This window comes from Stegostoma tigrinum, unplaced genomic scaffold (assembly GCF_030684315.1).
Source record: "Stegostoma tigrinum isolate sSteTig4 unplaced genomic scaffold, sSteTig4.hap1 scaffold_68, whole genome shotgun sequence".
Classification (NCBI taxonomy): Eukaryota; Metazoa; Chordata; class Chondrichthyes; order Orectolobiformes; family Stegostomatidae; genus Stegostoma; species Stegostoma tigrinum.
The window spans coordinates 1,872,386-1,893,283 of NW_026728622.1; the positions used below are offsets into that span (position 1 = coordinate 1,872,386).

The 20,898-nt window shown below is 48.8% G+C and overlaps 1 long non-coding RNA gene across 1 annotated transcript in view; it reads right to left on the reverse strand.

Annotated features, from left to right (window-relative positions):
* Nucleotides 1-20,898, reverse strand: part of LOC132209154 (uncharacterized) — a 251,703-nt gene that overhangs the window by 38,911 nt on the left and 191,894 nt on the right. The window contains exon 6 of the long non-coding RNA XR_009445246.1: nucleotides 17,727-17,839. This is a non-coding gene — a long non-coding RNA (uncharacterized LOC132209154). The remainder of the gene's footprint in view (nucleotides 1-17,726; nucleotides 17,840-20,898) is intronic.

Consider the following 20,898-nt stretch of genomic DNA (forward strand, 5'->3'; position numbering starts at 1 on the left):
AGTTGCCCTCCAAGCCATGGTTCAAGAAGGCAGCTCACCAACACCTTGTCAAGGGCAGCTATGAGTGGGCAATAAATACTGGCCAGCCAGCAGCAGCTCCATTCTAAGAATGAATACAAAAAAAACCCCAGGTAATTTATTCAGTGCCAGTTCTTCCTTTCTTTAATGACTATTTAAAGTCTCTATTGATGGTATAACTAAAGCAGCACAAGCCCTTGTTTCCAACTGCTGCATCAAACACATAGAGTTCAAAACGTGCAACCAGAATTAATGACTGAACAGGCAGCCAAGTCAATATTTAGGAATAGGTTAAGCAAGTGGTCAAAGTAAGGATGAATAAAGCATTCACTGGAACAGAGTGGGCACATGGGATTAAGACTCATGTCCACGTAGAGGGTAAAATCTTTATACAAAAACGTTGGTTAGAGTGAGTGGCAACTGTTTGCCTTTATTCACGTCTTTAATGGATTCTAAGGCATGTCTCAGAAACTGATACTGCAATAACAAGTAGATAGTAGCAAGGGGAAGAGGGAGGTTTTCATCAGACTGATGTTCTATGTCATGAGCGAACTTCTGGAAGAGCTTTACATTCTACTTCAATATTCAAAGGGGAGATCAAAACCTCTCCAAAGTAACGCCACTGATTATATCAAATGATTATATCAAATATCACAAGGTATATACACACACACACACACACACACACACACACACACACACAGTATCCATATTGTAATTTCCACGTCATTTTCATTGTGATTGTGTTGAAGGTCAAAAGGCATGGAATTGTCACAGCAAACCTCAAACTGCTGAAGTCTGGCAGAAATCCAAGAATCATCCCAACTGAAATAAAATGCACCTTTCAATCTGTAAAGACATGTCACAGCACAGGAGTTGACATAGGTGCAGTTGGAATTTTGAGTTTTATCATTAAGAGAATAAAAATGTCTCATCATTTTAATTTGTCAATCACTGTATCCGATTTCTATCAGTCACTGCGCGCATTTCCCTCAGTCACTGCATCTCATTTCACTCATTCACTGCATCCCATTTCACGCAGTCGCTGCTTCCCATTCCACTCAGTCACTGCAACCCATTTCCCTCAGTCACTGCATCCCATTGACCTCAGTCACTGCATCCCATTGTCCTCAGTCACTGCATCCCATTTCACTCAGTCACTGCATCCCATTTCATTCAGTCAGTGCGTCACATTTCACTCAGGCACTGTATCCCATTTCCCTAAGTTACTGCACCCCAAGCCCGCTCGGGCACTGCATCCCTATTAACTCAGTCACTCCTTCCCAGTACCTCCGTCACTGCATCCCATTTCACTCAGTCACTGCTTCCATTTCCATCAGTCACTGCATCCCATTACCCTCAGTCCCAGCAGCCATTTCCCACAGACACTGCATTTCATTTCCACCAGACACTGCATCTTATTTCCACCAGTCACTGCATCCCATTTCATTCCCCACTGCATCTCATTTCACGCAGTCACTGCATCGCATTTCACTCAGTCACTGCATCCCATTCCACTCAGTCACTGCATCCCATTTCACTCAGTCAGTGCATCACATTTCCCTCAGTCACTGCATCCTATTTCCTCAGTCAATGCATCTCCTTTCCACAGTCACGGCAATTCCATTTCACTCAGTCACTGCGTCCCATTTCACTCAGCCACTGCGTCCCATTTCACTCAGTCACTGCGTCCCATTTCCATCAGTCACTGTATCCCATTTCCCACTGTCACTGCATCCCATCTCCCAGTCACTGCATCCCATTTCCCTCAGTCACTGCATCCCATTTCACTCAGCCACTGCATCCCAGTTCACATAGTCACCGCATCCCAGTTCACACAGTCACCACATCCCAGTACACAAAGTCACCGCATCCCATTTCCTTCAGCCACTGCGTCCCATTTCACTCAGTCACTGCATCCCATTTCACTCAGCCACTGCATCCCAGTTCACATAGTCACCGCATCCCAGTTCACACAGTCACCACATCCCAGTACACAAAGTCACCGCATCCCATTTCCTTGAGTCACTGCATCCCAGTTCCAACAATCACTGTATCCGATTTCTATCAGTCACTGCGCGCATTTCCCTCAGTCACTGCATCTCATTTCACTCATTCACTGCATCCCATTTCACGCAGTCACTGCTTCCCATTCCACTCAGTCACTGCATCCCATTACCCTCAGTCACTGCATCCCATTAACCTCAGTCGCAGGATCCCATTTCAAACAGACACTGCATCCCATCTCAGTCAGTCACTGCATCCCATTTCCCTCAGTCACTGCATACCATTTCCATCAGACACTGCATCTCATTTCACTCAGTCACTGCATCCCATTTCCGTCAGTCACTGCATCCCTATTAACTCAGTCACTCCTTCCCAGTACCTCAGTCACTGCATCGCATTTCACTCAGTCACTGCATCCCATTTCACTCAGTCACTGCATCCATTTCCATCAGTCACTGCATCCCATTACCCTCAGTCGCAGCATCCCATTTCCCACAGACACTGCATTTCCTTTCCCTTCGTCACTGCATCTCATTTCCACCAGTCACTGCATCCCATTTCACTCCGCACTGCATCCCATTTCACTCAGCCACTGCATCCCATTTCACTCAGCCACTGCATCCCAGTTCACATAGTCACCGCATCCCAGTTCACACAGTCACCACATCCCAGTTCACACAGTCACCGCATCCCACTTCCGTCTGTCATTGCATCCCAGTTCCATCAGTCACTGTATCCGATTTCTATCAGTCACTGCGCGCATTTCACTCAATCACTGCATCTCATTTCACTCATTCACTGCATCCCATTTCACGCAGTCACTGCATCCCATTTCACTCAGTCACTGCACCCCAAGCCCACTCGGGCACTGCATCCCTATAAACTCAGTCACTCCTTCCCAGTACCTCAGTCACTGCATCGCATTTCACTCAGTCACTGCATCCCATTTCACTCAGTCACTGCATCCATTTCCATCAGTCAGTACATCCCATTACCCTCAGTCACTGCATCCCATTACCCTCAGTCGCAGTATCCCATTTCCCACAGACACTGCTGTTCCTTTCCCTTAGTCATTGCATCTCATTTCCACCAGTCACTGCATCCCATTTCACGCCCCACTGCATCCCATTTCACTCAGTCACTGCATCTCATTTCACTCATTCACTGCATCCCATTTCACTCAGTCACTGCATCCCATTTCATTCAGTCAGTGCGTCACATTTCACTCAGGCACTGTATCCCATTTCCCTAAGTTACTGCACCCCAAGCCCGCTCGGGCACTGCATCCCTATTAACTCAGTCACTCCTTCCCAGTACCTCGGTCACTGCATCCCATTTCACTCAGTCACTGCTTCTATTTCCATCAGTCACTGCATCCCATTACCCTCAGTCCCAGCAGCCATTTCCCACAGACACTGCATTTCATTTCCACCAGACACTGCATCCCATTTCATTCCCCACTGCATCTCATTTCACGCAGTCACTGCATCGCATTTCACTCAGTCACTGCATCCCATTTCACTCAGTCACTGCATCCCATTCCACTCAGTCACTGCATCCCATTCCACTCAGTCACTGCATCCCATTTCACTCAGTCAGTGCATTACATTTCCCTCAGTCACTGCATCCTATTTCCTCAGTCAATGCATCTCCTTTCCACAGTCACGGCAATTCCATTTCACTCAGTCACTGCGTCCCATTTCACTCAGCCACTGCGTCCCATTTCACTCAGTCACTGCGTCCCATTTCCATCAGTCACTGCATCCCATTTCCCACTGTCACTGCATCCCATTTCCCAGTCACTGCATCCCATTTCCCTCAGTCAGTGCATCCCATTTCCCTCAGTCACTGCATCCCATTGCCCTCAGTCATTGCATCCCATTGTCCTCAGTCACTGCATCCCATTGTCCTCAGTCACTGCATCCCATTTCACTCAGTCACTGCATCCCATTTCACTCAGTCACTGCATCCCATTACCCTCAGTCACTGCATCCCATTAACTTCAGTCGCAGGATCCCATTTCAAACAGACACTGCATCCCATTTCCGTCAGTCACTGCATCCCATTTCCCACAGTCACTGCATACCATTTCCATCAGTCACTGCATCTCATTTCACTCAGTCACTGCATCCCATTTCCCTCAGTCACTGCATCCCATTTCCCTCAGTCACTGCATCCCACTTCCCTCAGTCACTGCATCCCATTTCAATCAGTCACTGCATCCCATTTCACTCAGTCACTGCATCCCATTTCGCTCAGACACTGCATCCCATTTCCGTCAGTCACTCCATCCCATTTCGCTCAGACACTGCATCCCATTTTCGTCAGTCACTCCATCCCATTTCCCTCAGTCGCAGCATCCTATATCCGACAGACACTGCATTTCCATTCCTTAAGTCACTGCATCGCATTTCACTCAGTCACTGCACCCCAAGCCCGCTCGGGCACTGCATCTCTATTAGCTCAGTCACTCCTTCCCAGTACCTCAGTCACTGCATCCCATTACCCTCAGTCACTGCATCCCATTACCCTCAGTCACTGCATCCCATTTCCCACAGACACTGCATTTCCTTTCCCTAAGTCACTGCATCTCATTTCCACCAGTCACTGCATCCCATTTCACTCCCCACTGCATCCCATTTCACTCAGCCACTGCATCCCATTTCACTCAGCCACTGCATCTCAGTTCACAAAGTCACCGCATCCCAGTTCCGTCAGTCACTGCATCCCAGTTCCATCAGTCACTGTATCCGATTTCTATCAGTCACTGCGCGCATTTCACTCATTCACTGCATCCCATTTCACTCCCCACTGCATCTCATTCCACTCAGTCACTGCATCCCATTCCACTCAGTCACTGCATCCCATTCCACTCAGTCACTGCATCCCATTCCACTCAGGCACTGCATCCCATTCCACTCAGGCACTGTATCCCATTTCCCTCAGTCACTGCACTCCAAGCCTGCTCGGGCACTGCATCCCTCTTAATTCAAACACTCCTTCCCAGGACCTGAGTCACTGCATCGCATTTCACTCAGCCACTGCATCCCAGTACACACAGTCACCGTGTCCCAGTTCACACAGCCCCTGCATTCCATTTCAAACAGTCACTGCATCTCATTTCACACATTCAATGCTTCACATTCCACTCAGTCACTGCTTCCCATTTCCCACAATCAGTGCATCTCCTTTCCTCAGTCACTGCATCCCATTTCACTCAGTTACTGCAGGCCATTTCTCTCAGTCACTGCATCCCATTACCCTCAGTCACTGCATCACAGTACGCTCAGTAACAGCATCCCATTTCAATCAGTCACTGCATCCCATTTCCCTCAGTCACTGCATCCCATTGCCCTCAGTCACTGCATCCCATTGTCCTCAGTCACTGCATCCCATTTCACTCAGTCACTGCATCCCATTTCACTCAGCCACTGCATCCCATTTCACTCAGCCACTGCATCCCAGTTCACATCGTCACCGCATCCCAGTTCACACAGTCACCACATCCCAGTACACAAAGTCACCGCATCCCATTTCCTTCAGTCACTGCATCCCAGTTCCATCAATCACTGTATCCGATTTCTATCAGTCACTGCGCGCATTTCCCTCAGTCACTGCATCTCATTTCACTCATTCACTGCATCCCATTTCACGCAGTCACTGCTTCCCATTCCACTCAGTCACTGCATCCCATTACCCTCAGTCACTGCATCCCATTAACTTCAGTCGCAGGATCCCATTTCAAACAGACACTGCATCCCATCTCCGTCAGTCACTGCATCCCATTTCCCTCAGTCACTGCATACCATTTCCATCAGACACTGCATCTCATTTCACTCAGTCACTGCATCCCATTTCCGTCAGTCACTGCATCCCTATTAACTCAGTCACTCCTTCCCAGTACCTCAGTCACTGCATCGCATTTCACTCAGTCACTGCATCCCATTTCACTCAGTCACTGCATCCATTTCCATCAGTCACTGCATCCCATTACCCTCAGTCGCAGCATCCCATTTCCCACAGACACTGCATTTCCTTTCCCTTCGTCACTGCATCTCATTTCCACCAGTCACTGCATCCCATTTCACTCCGCACTGCATCCCATTTCACTCAGCCACTGCATCCCATTTCACTCAGCCACTGCATCCCAGTTCACATAGTCACCGCATCCCAGTTCACACAGTCACCACATCCCAGTTCACACAGTCACCGCATCCCACTTCCGTCAGTCATTGCATCCCAGTTCCATCAGTCACTGTATCCGATTTCTATCAGTCACTGCGCGCATTTCACTCAATCACTGCATCTCATTTCACTCATTCACTGCATCCCATTTCACGCAGTCACTGCATCCCATTTCACTCAGTCACTGCACCCCAAGCCCACTCGGGCACTGCATCCCTATAAACTCAGTCACTCCTTCCCAGTACCTCAGTCACTGCATCGCATTTCACTCAGTCACTGCATCCCATTTCACTCAGTCACTGCATCCATTTCCATCAGTCAGTACATCACATTACCCTCAGTCACTGCATCCCATTACCCTCAGTCGCAGTATCCCATTTGCCACAGACACTGCAGTTCCTTTCCCTTAGTCATTGCATCTCATTTCCACCAGTCACTGCATCCCATTTCACGCCCCACTGCATCCCATTTCACTCAGTCACTGCATCTCATTTCACTCATTCACTGCATCCCATTTCACGCAGTCACTGCATCGCATTTCACTCAGTCACTGCATCGCATTTCACTCAGTCACTGCATCCCATTTCATTCAGTCAGTGCGTCACATTTCACTCAGGCACTGTATCCCATTTCCCCAAGTTACTGCACCCCAAGCCCGCTCGGGCACTGCATCCCTATTAACTCAGTCACTCCTTCCCAGTACCTCCGTCACTGCATCCCATTTCACTCAGTCACTGCTTCCATTTCCATCAGTCACTGCATCCCATTACCCTCAGTCCCAGCAGCCATTTCCCACAGACACTGCATTTCATTTCCACCAGACACTGCATCTTATTTCCACCAGTCACTGCATCCCATTTCATTCCCCACTGCATCTCATTTCACGCAGTCACTGCATCGCATTTCACTCAGTCACTGCATCCCATTTCACTCAGTCACTGCATCCCATTCCACTCAGTCACTGCATCCCATTCCACTCAGTCACTGCATCCCATTTCACTCAGTCAGTGCATCACATTTCCCTCAGTCACTGCATCCTATTTCCTCAGTCAATGCATCTCCTTTCCACAGTCACGGCAATTCCATTTCACTCAGTCACTGCGTCCCATTTCACTCAGCCACTGCGTCCCATTTCACTCAGTCACTGCGTCCCATTTCCATCAGTCACTGCATCCCATTTCCCACTGTCACTGCATCCCATTTCCCAGTCACTGCATCCCATTTCCCTCAGTCACTGCATCCCATTTCCCTCAGTCACTGCATCCCATTGCCCTCAGTCATTGCAGCCCATTGTCCTCAGTCACTGCATCCCATTTCACTCAGTCACTGCATCCCATTTCACTCAGTCACTGCATCCCATTACCCTCAGTCACTGCATCCCATTAACTTCAGTCGCAGGATCCCATTTCAAACAGACACTGCATCCCATTTCCGTCAGTCACTGCATCCCATTTCCCACAGTCACTGCATACCATTTCCATCAGTCACTGCATCTCATTTCACTCAGTCACTGCATCCCATTTCCCTCAGTCACTGCATCCCATTTCCCTCAGTCACTGCATCCCACTTCCCTCAGTCAGTGCATCCCATTTCAATCAGTCACTGCATCCCATTTCACTCAGTCACTGCATCCCATTTCGCTCAGACACTGCATCCCATTTCCGTCAGTCACTCCATCCCATTTCGCTCAGACACTGCATCCCATTTTCGTCAGTCACTCCATCCCATTTCCCTCAGTCGCAGCATCCTATATCCGACAGACACTGCATTTCCATTCCTTAAGTCACTGCATCGCATTTCACTCAGTCACTGCACCCCAAGCCCGCTCGGGCACTGCATCTCTATTAACTCAGTCACTCCTTCCCAGTACCTCAGTCACTGCATCGCATTTCACTCAGTCACTGCATCCATTTTCACTCAGTCACTGCATCCCATTACCCTCAGTCACTGCATCCCATTACCCTCAGTCACTGCATCCCATTTCCCACAGACACTGCATTTCCTTTCCCTAAGTCACTGCATCCCATTTCACTCAGCCACTGCATCCCATTTCACTCAGCCACTGCATCCCAGTTCACAAAGTCACCGCATCCCAGTTCCGTCAGTCACTGCATCCCAGTTCCATCAGTCACTGTATCCGATTTCTATCAGTCACTGCGCGCATTTCACTCATTCACTGCATCCCATTTCACTCCCCACTGCATCTCATTCCACTCAGTCACTGCATCCCATTCCACTCAGTCACTGCATCCCATTCCACTCAGTCAGTGCATCACATTTCACTCAGGCACTGTATCCCATTTCCCTCAGTCACTGCACTCCAAGCCTGCTCGGGCACTGCATCCCTCTTAATTCAAACACTCCTTCCCAGTACCTGAGTCACTGCTTCGCATTTCACTCAGCCACTGCATCCCAGTACACACAGTCACCGTGTCCCAGTTCACACAGCCCCTGCATCCCATTTCAAACAGTCACTGCATCTCATTTCACACATTCAATGCTTCACATTCCACTCAGTCACTGCTTCCCATTTCCCACAATCAGTGCATCTCCTTTCCTCAGTCACTGCATCCCATTTCACTCAGTTACTGCAGGCCATTTCTCTCAGTCACTGCATCCCATGACCATCAGTCACTGCATCCCATTACGCTCAGTCACGGCATCACAGTACGCTCAGTAACAGCATCCCATTTCCCTCAGACACTGCATCCCATTTCCATCAGTCACTGCATCCCATTTCAATCAGTCACTGCATCCCATTACCCTCAGTCACTGCATCCCATTTCACTCAGTCACTGCATCCCATTTCCCATAGTCACTGCATCTCCTTTCCACAGTCACAGTATCCCATTTCACTCAGTCACTGCATCCCATTACCCTGAGTCACAGTATGCCATTTCCCACAGTCACTGCATCTCCTTTCCCTCAGTCACTGCATCCCATTTCCCACACTCACTGCATCCCATTTCCAACAGTGACTGCATCCCATTGCCAACAGTCACTGCAATCCATTTCCAACAGTCACTGCATCCCATTTCCAAGAGTCAGAGCATCCCATTTCACTCAGCCACTGCATCTCATTTCCCTCAGTCACTGCATCACAGTACGCTCAGTCACAGCATCCCATTTCCCACATTCACTGCATCCCATTTCCCTCAGTCACTGCATCCCACTTCCCTCAGTCAGTGCAGCCCATTTCACTCAGTCACTGCATCCCATTTCACTCAGTCACTGCAACCTATTTCACTGAGTCACTGCATCTCATTTCCACCAGTCACTGCATCCCATTTCACGCCCCACTGCATCCCATTTCACTCAGTCACTGCATCTCATTTCACTCATTCACTGCTTCCCATTTCCCTCAGTCACTGCATCCCATTTCACTCAGTCACTGCATCCCATTCCACTCAGTCACTGCATCCCATTTCACTCAGTCAGTGCATCGCATTTCACTCAGGCAGTGTATCCCATTTCCCTAAGTCAGTGCACCCCAAGCCCGGTCAGGGACTGCATCCCGATTAATTCAGTCACTCCTTCCCAGTACCTCAGTCACTGCATCCCTTTTCACTCAGTCACTGCATCCGTTTCCATCAGTCACTGCATCCCATTACCCTCAGTCGCAGCATCCCATTTCCCACAGACACTGCATTTCCTTTCCCTAAGTCACTGCATCTCATTTCCACCAGTCACTGCATCCCATTTCACTCCCCACTGCATCCCATTTCACTCAGCCACTGCATCCCATTTCACTCAGCCACTGCATCTCAGTTCACATAGTCACCGCATCCCAGTTCACACAGCCACTGCATCCCATTTCACTCAATGCTTCACTTTACACTCAGTCAGGGCATCCCATTTCCATCTGTCACTGCGTCCCATTTCCTCAGTCACTGCATCTCCTTTCCACAGTCACGGCAATCCAATTTCACTCAGTCACTGCATCCCATTTCACTCAGTCACTGCATCCCATTTCCCAGTCACTGCATCCCATTTCCCTCAGTCACTGCGTCCCATTCCCCATAGTCACTGCGTCCCATTCCCCATAGTCACTGCATCCCATTTCCCAGTCACTGCATCCCATTGTCCTCATTCACTGCAGCCGATTCCCCTCAGTCACTGCATCCCATTTCACTCAGTCACTGCATCACATTACCCTCAGTCACTGCATCCCATTACCTTCAGTCGCAGGATCCCATTTCACACAGACACTGCATCCCATTTCCGTCAGTCACTGCATCCCATTCCCCTCAGTCACTGCACCCCAAGCCCCCTCGGGCACTGCATCCCTATTAACTCAGTCACTCCTTCCCAGAGCCTCAGTCACTGCATCCCATGTCCCACAGTAACTGCATCACATTTCCATCTGGCACTGCAGCGCATGTCACTCTGTCAGTGCATCCCATTTCCGTAAGTCACTGCATCCCATTTCCCACAGTCACTGCATCTCCTTTCCCCAAGTCACGGCGTCTCATTTCCATCAGTCACTGCTTCCCATTTCACTCAGTCACTGCATCCCACTTCCCTCAGTCACGGCATTCCATTTCCCTCAGTCACTGCATCCCATTTCACAGAGTCACTGCATCTCCTTTCCATCAGTCACTGTGTCCCATTTCACTCAGTCACTGCGTCCCATTTCCCATAGTCACTGCATCTCATTTCCCAGTCACGGCATCCCATTACCTTCAGTCGCAGGATCCCATTTCCAACAGACACTGCATTCCATTTCCGTCAGTCACTGCATCCCATTTCCCTCAGTCACTGCATACCATTTCCATCAGTCACTGCATCCCAGTTCACTCAGTCAGTGCATCCCATTTCCCTCAGTCACTGCATCCCATTTCCTCAGTCACTGCATCCCATTTCCTCAGTCATTGCATCTCCTTTCCACAGTCATGGCAATCCCATTTCACTCAGTCACTGCATCCCATTTCACTCAGTCACTGCATCCCATTTCACAGAGTCACTGCATCTCCTTTCCATCAGTCACTGCATCCCATTTCACTTAGTCACTGCGTCCCATTTCCATCAATCACTGCATCCCATTTCCCAGTCACTGCATCCCATTTCCCTCAGTCACTGCATCCCATTCTCCTCAGTCACTGCATCGCATTTCACTCAGCCGATGCATCCCATGTCCCTCAGTCACTGCATCCCATGTCCCTCAGTCACTGCATCCCATTTCCCTCAGTCACCGCATCTCATTTCACTCAGTCACCGCATCCCATTTCACGCAGTCACTGCATCCCATGTCCCTCAGTCACTGCATCCCACGTCCCTCATTCACTGCATCCCATGTCCCTCAGTCACTGCATCCCATGTCCCTCAGTCACTGCATCCCATTGCCATCAGTCACTGCATCTCATTTCACTCAGTCAAAGCATCCCATTTCCCTCATTCACTGCATCCCATTTCCCTCAGTTACTGCATTCCATTTCACTCAGTCAATGTATCTCATTTCACTGAGTCACTGCATCCCATTTCCATCAGTCACTGCATCCCATTTCACTCAGTCACTGCACCCCAAGCCCGCTCGGGCACTGCATCCCCATTAACTCAGTCACTCCTTCCCAGTACCACAGTCACTGCATTCCATGTCCCACAGTAACGGCATCACATTTCCATCAGGCACTGCAGCGCATGTCACTCTGTCACTGCATCCAATTTCCATCAGTCACTGCATCTCATTTCACTAATTCACTGCATCCCATTTCCCTCAGTCACTGCATCCCATGTCCGTGTGTCACAGGATCCGATGTCCCTCAGTCACTGTATCCCACTTCCCTCAGTCACTGCAACCCAAGCCCGCTCGGGCACTGATTCCCTATTAACTCAGTCACTCCTTCCCAGTACCTCTGTCACTGCATCCCATGTCCCTCAGTCACTGCATCCCATGTCCCTCAGTCAGTGCATCCCATGTCCCTCAGTCACTGCATCTCATTTCAGTCAGCCACTGCATCACAGTGACTGAATCACAGTTCACTCAGTGACTGAATCACAGTTCACTCAGTGACTGAATCACAGTTCACTCAGTCACTGCATCCCATTGTCCTCAGTCACTGCATCCCATTTCCATCAGTCACTGCATCCCATTTCCCACAGTCACTGCATTGCCGTTCCTCAATCACTGCATGCCATTTCACTCAGTCTCTGCAGCCCATTTCACCTCAGTCACTGCATCCCATTACCATCAGCCACTACATCCCATTACCCTCAGTCACTGCATCCCAGTACGCTCAGTCATAGCATCCCATTTCCCTCAGACACTGCATCCCATTTCCCTCAGACACTGCATCTGATTTCCATCAGTCATTGCATCCAATTTCCCACATTCACTGCATCTCCTATCCCTCATTCACTGCATGCCATTAACCACAGTCACTGCATCGCGTTGCCCTCAGTCACTGCATCACATTACCCTCAGTCAGAGCATCCCATTTCCCACATTCACTGCATCTCCTTTCCCTCAGTCAATGCGTCACATTCCACTGAGTCACTGCATCCCATTCCACAGTGTCACAGCATCCCATTTCACTCAGTGACTGCAACCCATTACCCTCAGTCACTGCAACCCATTTCCATTAGTCAATGCGTCCCATTCATCTCAGTCACTGAATCCCATTTCCCTCATTCACTGCATCCCATTTCCATTAGTCACTGCATCCCATTTATCTCAGTCACTGCATACCATTACCTTCAGTCGCAGGATCCAATTTCCAACAGGCACTGCATCCCATTTCCGTCAGTCACTGCATTCCATTTCCCTCAGTCACTGCATACCATTTCCATCAGTCACTGCATCCCAGTTCACTCAGTCTCGGCATCTCATTTCCCTCAGTCACTGCATCCCATTTCCCTCAGTCACTGCATCCCATTTCCTCAGTCACTGCATCTCCTTTCCACAGTCACGGCAATCCCATTTCACTCAGTCACAGCACCCCATTTCACTCAGTCACTGCATCCCATTTCACAGAGTGACTGCATCTCCTTTCCATCAGTCACTGCGTCCCATTTCACTTAGTCACTGCGTCCCATTTCCATCAATCACTGCATCCCATTTCCCAGTCACTGCATCCCATTTCCCTCAGTCACTGCATCCCACGTCCCTCATTCACTGCATCCCACGTCCCTCAGTCACTGCATCCCATTTCACCAAGTCACTGCATCCCATTTCACCAAGTCACTGCATCCCATTTCCCTCAGTCACTGCATCCCATGTCCCTCAGTCACTGCATCCCATGTCCCTCAGTTACTGCATCCCACTTCACTCAGTCACTGCATCCCACTTCACTCAGTCACTGCATCCCACTTCACTCAGGCACTGCATCCCATTTCACTCAGTCACTGCATCCCATTAACTTCAGTCACTTCATACCATTTCCCTCAGTTACTGCATTCCACTTCACTCAGTCAATGTATCTCTTTTCACTCAGTCACTGCATCCCATTTCCATCAGTCACTGCACCCCAAGCCCCCTTGGGCACTGCATCCCTATTACCTCAGTCACTCCTTCCCAGTACCTCAGACACTGCATCCCATGTCCCACACTAACTGCATCACATTTCCATCTGGCACTGCAGCGCATGTCACTCTGTCAGTGCATCCAATTTCCATCAGTCACTGCATCTCATTTCACTCATTAACTGCATCCCATCTCACTCAGACACTGCATCCCATTTCACTCAGACACTGCATCCCATCTCACTCAGTCACTTCATCCCATTTCCTTCAGTCACTGCATCCCATTTCCGTAAGTCACTGCATCCCATTTCCCACAGTCACTGCATCTCCTTTCCCCAAGTCACGGCGTCCAATTTCCATCAGTCACTGCTTCCCATTTCACTCAGTCACTGCATCCCATTTCCCTCAGTCACGGCGTTCCATTTCCCTCAGTCGCTGGATCCCATTTCTCTCAGTCACTGCATCCCGTTTCTCACTGATGCTGCATTCAATTTCCGTCAGACACTGTATCCCATTTCCATCAGTCACTGCATCCCATTTCCATCAGTCACTGCATCCCATTTCACAGAGTCACTGCATCTCCTTTCCATCAGTCACTGCGTCCCATTTCACTCAGTCACTGCGTCCCATTTCCCATCGTCACTGCATCCCATTTCCCAGTCACTGCATCCCATTTCACTCAGTCACTGCATCCCATTACCCTCAGTCACGGCATCCCATTACCTTCAGTCGCAGCATCCCATTTCCAACAGACACTGCATTCCATTTCCGTCAGTCAGTGCATCCCATTTCCCTCAGTCACTGCATACCATTTCCATCAGTCACTGGATCCCAGTTCACTCAGTCTCGGCAAATCATTTCCCTCAGTCACTGCATCCCATTTCCCTCAGTCGCTGCATCCCATTTCCTCAGTCACTGCATCCCATTTCCTCAGTCACTGCATCTCCTTTCCACAGTCACGGCAATCCCATTTTACTCAGTCACTGCATCCCATTTCACTCAGTCACTGCATCCCATTTCACAGAGTCACTGCATCTCCTTTCCATCAATCACTGCGTCCCATTTCACTTAGTCACTGCGTCCCATTTCCATCAATCACTACATCCCATTTCCCAGTCACTGCATCCCATTTCTCTCAGTCGCTGCATCCCATTCTCCTCAGTCACTGCATCCCATTTCACTCAGTCACTGCATCACTTTTCACTCAGTCACTGCATCACTTTTCACTCAGTCACTGCATCTCATTTCCGTCAGTTACTCCATCATATTTCCATCAAACAAGGCATCTCATTTCACTCAGTCACTGCATCGCATTTCACTCAGTCAGTGCTTCCCATTTCACTTAGTCACTGCATGTCATTTCACTCAGTGACTGCATCCCATTTCCCTCAGTCACTGCGTCCCATTTCACTCAGTGATGCGTCCCATTTCACTCAGTGACTGCAACACATTTCACTCAGTGGCTGCAACACATTTCACTCAGAGACTGCATCCCATTTCCCTCAGTCACTCAGTCACTGCATCACATTTCACTCAGTCACTGCATCACATTTCACTCAGTCACTGCATCACATTTCACACAGTCACTGCATCACATTTCACTCAGTCACTGCATCTCGTTCACCATAGTCACTGCATTCCATTTCCCTCGGTCACTGTTTCCCGTATCTCACAGGTGCTGCATTCAATTTCCCACACTCACTGCATCCCATTTCCCATAGTCACAGCATCTCCTTTCCCGCAGTCTCTGCATCGCATTTCACTCAGTCAATGCTTCCCATTTCCCTCAGTCACTGCATCGCATTTCACTCAGTCAGTGATTCCCATTTCACTTAGTCACTGCATGTCATTTCACTCAGTGACTGCATCCCATTTCCCTCAGTCACTGCGTCCCATTTCACTCAGTGATGCGTCCCATTTCACTCAGTGACTGCAACACATTTCACTCAGTGGCTGCAACACATTTCACTCAGAGACTGCATCCCATTTCCCTCAGTCACTCAGTCACTGCATCACATTTCACTCAGTCACTGCATCACATTTCACTCAGTCACTGCATCACATTTCACACAGTCACTGCATCACATTTCACTCAGTCACTGCATCTCGTTCACCATAGTCACTGCATTCCATTTCCCTCGGTCACTGTTTCCCGTATCTCACAGGCGCTGCATTCAATTTCCCACACTCACTGCATCCCATTTCCCATAGTCACAGCATCTCCTTTCCCGCAGTCTCTGCATCGCATTTCACTCAGTCAATGCTTCCCATTTCCCTCAGTCACTGCATCTCATTTCACTCAGTCACTGCATCTCATTTCACTCAGTCACTGCATCCCATTTCACTCAGGCACTGTATCCCATTTCCCTCACTCACTGCACCCCAAGTCCGCTCGGGCACTGCATCCCCATGAACTCAGTCACTCCTTCCCAGTACCTCAGTCACTGCATCCCATTTCACGCAGTCACTGCATCCCATTTCCCTCAGTCACTGCATCTCCTTCACCACAGTCACTGCATCACATTTCACTCAGTCACTGAATCCCATTTCCCTCATTCACTGCATCCCATTTCCATCAGTCACAGCATCCCATTTATCTCAGTCACTGAATCTCATTTTCCTCAGTCACTGCATCCCATTCCCCACAGTCACTGAATCCCATTTCCCTCATTCACTGCATCCCATTTCCATCAGTCACTGCATCCCCTTTATTCAGTCACTGCATCTCATTCCCCACAGTCGCTGCACCCCATTCCCCACAGTCACTGCATCCCATTCCCCACAGACACGGCATCCCATTCACTTCAGTCGCAGCATCCCATTTCAAACAGACACTGCATCTCCTTTCCCTCAGTCACTGCATCCCTATTCACACAGCCACTGCATCCCAATTCACACAGCCAGTGCATCCCATTTCACTCAATGCTTCACCTTACACTCAGTCAGGGCATCCCATTTCCATCCGTCACGGCAATCCCATTTCACTCAGTCACTGCGTCCCATTTCACTCAGTCACTGCATCCCATTTCCCTCAGTCACTGCATCCCATTTCACTCAGTCACTGCGTCCCATTTCCCATAGTCACTGCATCCCATTTCCTAGTCACTGCATCCCATTTCCCAGTCACTGCATCCCATTTCCCAGTCACTGCATCCCATTGTCCTCATTCACTGCAGCCGATTCCCCTCAGTCACTGCATCCCATTTCACTCAGTCACTGCATCACATTACCCTCAGTCACTGCATCCCATTACCTTCAGTCGCAGGATCCCATTTCCCTCAGTCACTGCATCCCATTTCCCTCAGTCACTGCATCCCATTTCCCTCAGTCACTGCATCTCCTTTCCACAGTCACGGCAATCCCATTTCAGTCAGTCACTGCATCTCCTTTCCATCAGTCACTGTGTCCCATTTCACTTAGTCACTGCGTCACATTTCCATCAATCACTGCATCCTAGTGTATACGTGCTGCCCTGATTTGCCTTTCCAAAATGTAGCACCTCACATTTGTCTAACCTCAACACCATCTGCCATTCCTCAGTTTATTGGCCCTTGTCAATGTCCCATTGTATTCTGAGGTGACCTTCTTGGCTGGCTACTACACCTTCAATCATTGGGAAACTTACTAACCACACCTTCTATTTTCATATCCAAATCATTGCATCACTTCAACTCCCCCTCCCACTCCCTGAATGACATGTCCATCCTGGGCCTCTTCCAGTGTCACAACCAGACCACCCAGAAACTGGAGGAGCAGCACCTCACATTCCGCCTCGGGAGCTTCCAACTCAATAGCCTCAATGTGGACTTGGCCACCCTCAAAATCTCCCCACCCGCCAGCCTCATCCCAAGACTAGTTCCTCCCCTCATCCCCGCCTCCATGACCTGTCCGCCTTCTCTCCCACCTATCCACTCCTCCCACCTCACTGACCTACTCCCACCACTGCTTGGAATTATTCTTCTTTTCACACTTCATCAGCTCGACGTTATTTCTAAAATCTATTTTCCAATTGTTGGAAAAAGTGAGATAAAGAGAAGTAAAAGAAGTTACATTCTTACCACTCGGGAAATCTCTGAATATTGTTCTGTTGAAAGGCCGCCAAGGAACGATGCAATTCTTTTGTCACAAACGCTGTGAGGGAGACATCTTTTTCGGTTCCACTAACTCCACCCTAAGGAAGACAAACCCATGTAACATATCTAGTGACTTAAAGCATACTCTATTGTTGCCCAAGGTGGAGAGCTGGATGAACACGAGGGGTCATAGTTTTAAGCTGGTTGGTGGAAAGTATAGAGGGGATGTCAGAGGCAGGTTCTTTACGCAGAGAGTTGTGAGAGCATGGAATGCGTTGCCAGCAGCAGTTGTGGAAGCAAGGTCATTGGGGTCATTTAAGAGACTGCTGGACATGCATATGGTCACAGAAATTTGAGGGTGCATCCATGAGGATCAATGGTCGGCACAACATTGTGGGCTGAAGGGCCTGTTCTGTGCTGTACTGTTCTATGTTCTATGTTCTATGTTCTATGTTCTAACACAGCAGGTCAAGCAGCATCAGAGAAGCAAGAAAGCTGATGTTTCGGGACGAGACCCTACTTCAGAAAATTGGCGCTGGAGAATCTGAGATAACAAGGTGTCGAGCCGGATGATACTGCTTGGCCTGCTGTGTTCATCCAGCTTTACACCTTCTTATCTCAGATTCTCCAGCATCTGCAGTTCCTACTACCTCTATTGTTGCCCTTTCACTTTACTGAACTCATATGAGCCAGTAGTTTTGTTTAGGCTCGTGTAATCTTACGGTTATTGGCCTGTACAAAATCCTGAATTAATTTTGATCGACTGACGGGAGGAGAGATGAATTTTATAGAAATTTTTGTTTTCTACCAATTTGCAGAGGGCATCGTGGGCGATTGAAGGACAGTGTTATTATCCTCCAGGTCTGTGGACTGCATCGTTACCAACTTGCCTATTTGCATATACATAAAATATTCATTATGTACCAATGAAACATAATAAACCAATATTGCGTACTAAAAACAACGCTCACATATCAATGGAAATTTAAATATTTATCATAGAGTTTTAAGGATTGAATTCAATGATACAAAGCAAAAACCAGTGAAGATGAGGGCAGTTGGTCAGCACTTTTGCCACTAAGTGGAGGTTGGCAATTTGAGGCCACCCAGGAACAAGCAAGCTCTGTCTAACTCCAAGGGCAGCACGGTGGCTCAGTGGTTAGCACTGCTGACTCACAGCGCCAGGGACCCAGGTTCGATCCCACCGTTGGACGATCTTCTGTGCGGAGTTTGTACATTCTGCCCATGCCTGCATGGGTTCCTGCTGGGTGCTCTGGTTTCCTCCCACAGTCCAAAGATAGAACATAGAACATAGAACATAGAACATAGAACAGTACAGCACAGAACAGGCCCTTCAGCCCACAATGTTGTGCCGACCATTGATCCTCATGGATGCACCCTCAAATTTCTGTGACCATATGCATGTCCAGCAGTCTCTTAAATGACCCCAATGACCTTGCTTCCACAACTGCTGCTGGCAACGCATTCCATGCTCTCACAACTCTCTGCGTAAAGAACCTGCCTCTGACATCCCCTCTATACTTTCCACCAACCAGCTTAAAACTATGACCCCTCGTGCTAGCCATTTCTGCCCTGGGAAATAGTCTCTGGCTATCAACTCTATCTATGCCTCTCATTATCTTGTATACCTCAATTAGGTCCCCTCTCCTCCTCCTTTTCTCCAATGAAAAGAGACCGAGCTCAGTCAACCTCTCTTCATAAGATAAGCCCTCCAGTCCAGGCAGCATCCTGGTAAACCTCCTCTGAACCCTCTCCAAAGCATCCACATCTTTCCTATAATAGGGCGCCCAGAACTGGACGCAGTATTCCAAGTGCGGTCTAACCAAAGTTTTATAGAGCTGCAACAAGATCTCACGACTCTTAAACTCAATCCCCCTGTTAATGAAAGCCAAAACACCATATGCTTTCTTAACAACCCTGTCCACTTGGGTGGCCATTTTAAGGGATCTATGTATCTGCACACCAAGATCCCTCTGTTCCTCCACGCTGCCAAGAATCCTATCCTTAATCCTGTACTCAGCTTTCAAATTCGACCTTCCAAAATGCATCACCTCGCATTTATCCAGGTTGAACTCCATCTGCCACCTCTCAGCCCATCTCTGCATCCTGTCAATGTCCCGCTGCAGCCTACAACAGCCCTCTACACTGTCAACGACACCTCCGACCTTTGTGTCGTCTGCAAACTTGCTGACCCATCCTTCAATTCCCTCGTCCAAGTCATTAATAAAAATTACAAACAGTAGAGGCCCAAGGACAGAGCCCTGTGGAACCCCACTCACCACTGACTTCCAGGCAGAATATTTTCCTTCTACTACCACTCGCTGTCTTCTGTTGGCCAGCCAATTCTGTATCCAAGCAGCTAAGTTCCCCTGTATCCCATTCCTCCTGACCTTCTGAATGAGCCTTCCATGGGGAACCTTATCAAATGCCTTACTGAAGTCCATATACACCACATCCACAGCTTGACCCTCATCAACCTTACTAGTCACATCCTCAAAAAACTCGATAAGGTTTGTAAGGCATGACCTACCCCTCACAAAGCCGTCTTGACTGTATTTGATCAAGCCATGCTCTTCCAGATGGTCATAAATCTTATCCCTCAGAATCCTTTCTAACACCTTGCAGACGACAGACGTGAGACTTACCGGTCTATAATTGCCGGGGATTTCCCTATTTCCTTTCTTGAAGAGAGGAATTACATTTGCCTCTCTCCAGTCCTCAGGTACGACTCCAGTGGAGAGCGAGGATGCAAAGATCTTCGCAAGTGGCGAAGCAATTGCATTTCTCGCTTCCCAAAGCAGCCGAGGACAAATCTGATCCGGGCCTGGCGACTTGTCAATCTTAATGTTTGACAAAAGTGTTGTGCAGGCTCAATGTATGGGCCATGCCAAACTTGCCCATTGTGTTTAGGGATGTGTAGATTAGGTGTGTTAGTCATGGGAAATGTAGGGTTACTGAGGAAAGGGTCGGGGGATGAGTCAGGGTGAGACGCTCTTTGGAGGGTGACCGTGGACTTCTTGGGTCAAAAGGGGCTTGTTTCCACACCGTAGGGATTCTATGATATGGAAGTATCTTTTGAAGTGGACATTCATGGGTATGCTGTAACAGAGACCTTGAAATACTGCACAACAAATAT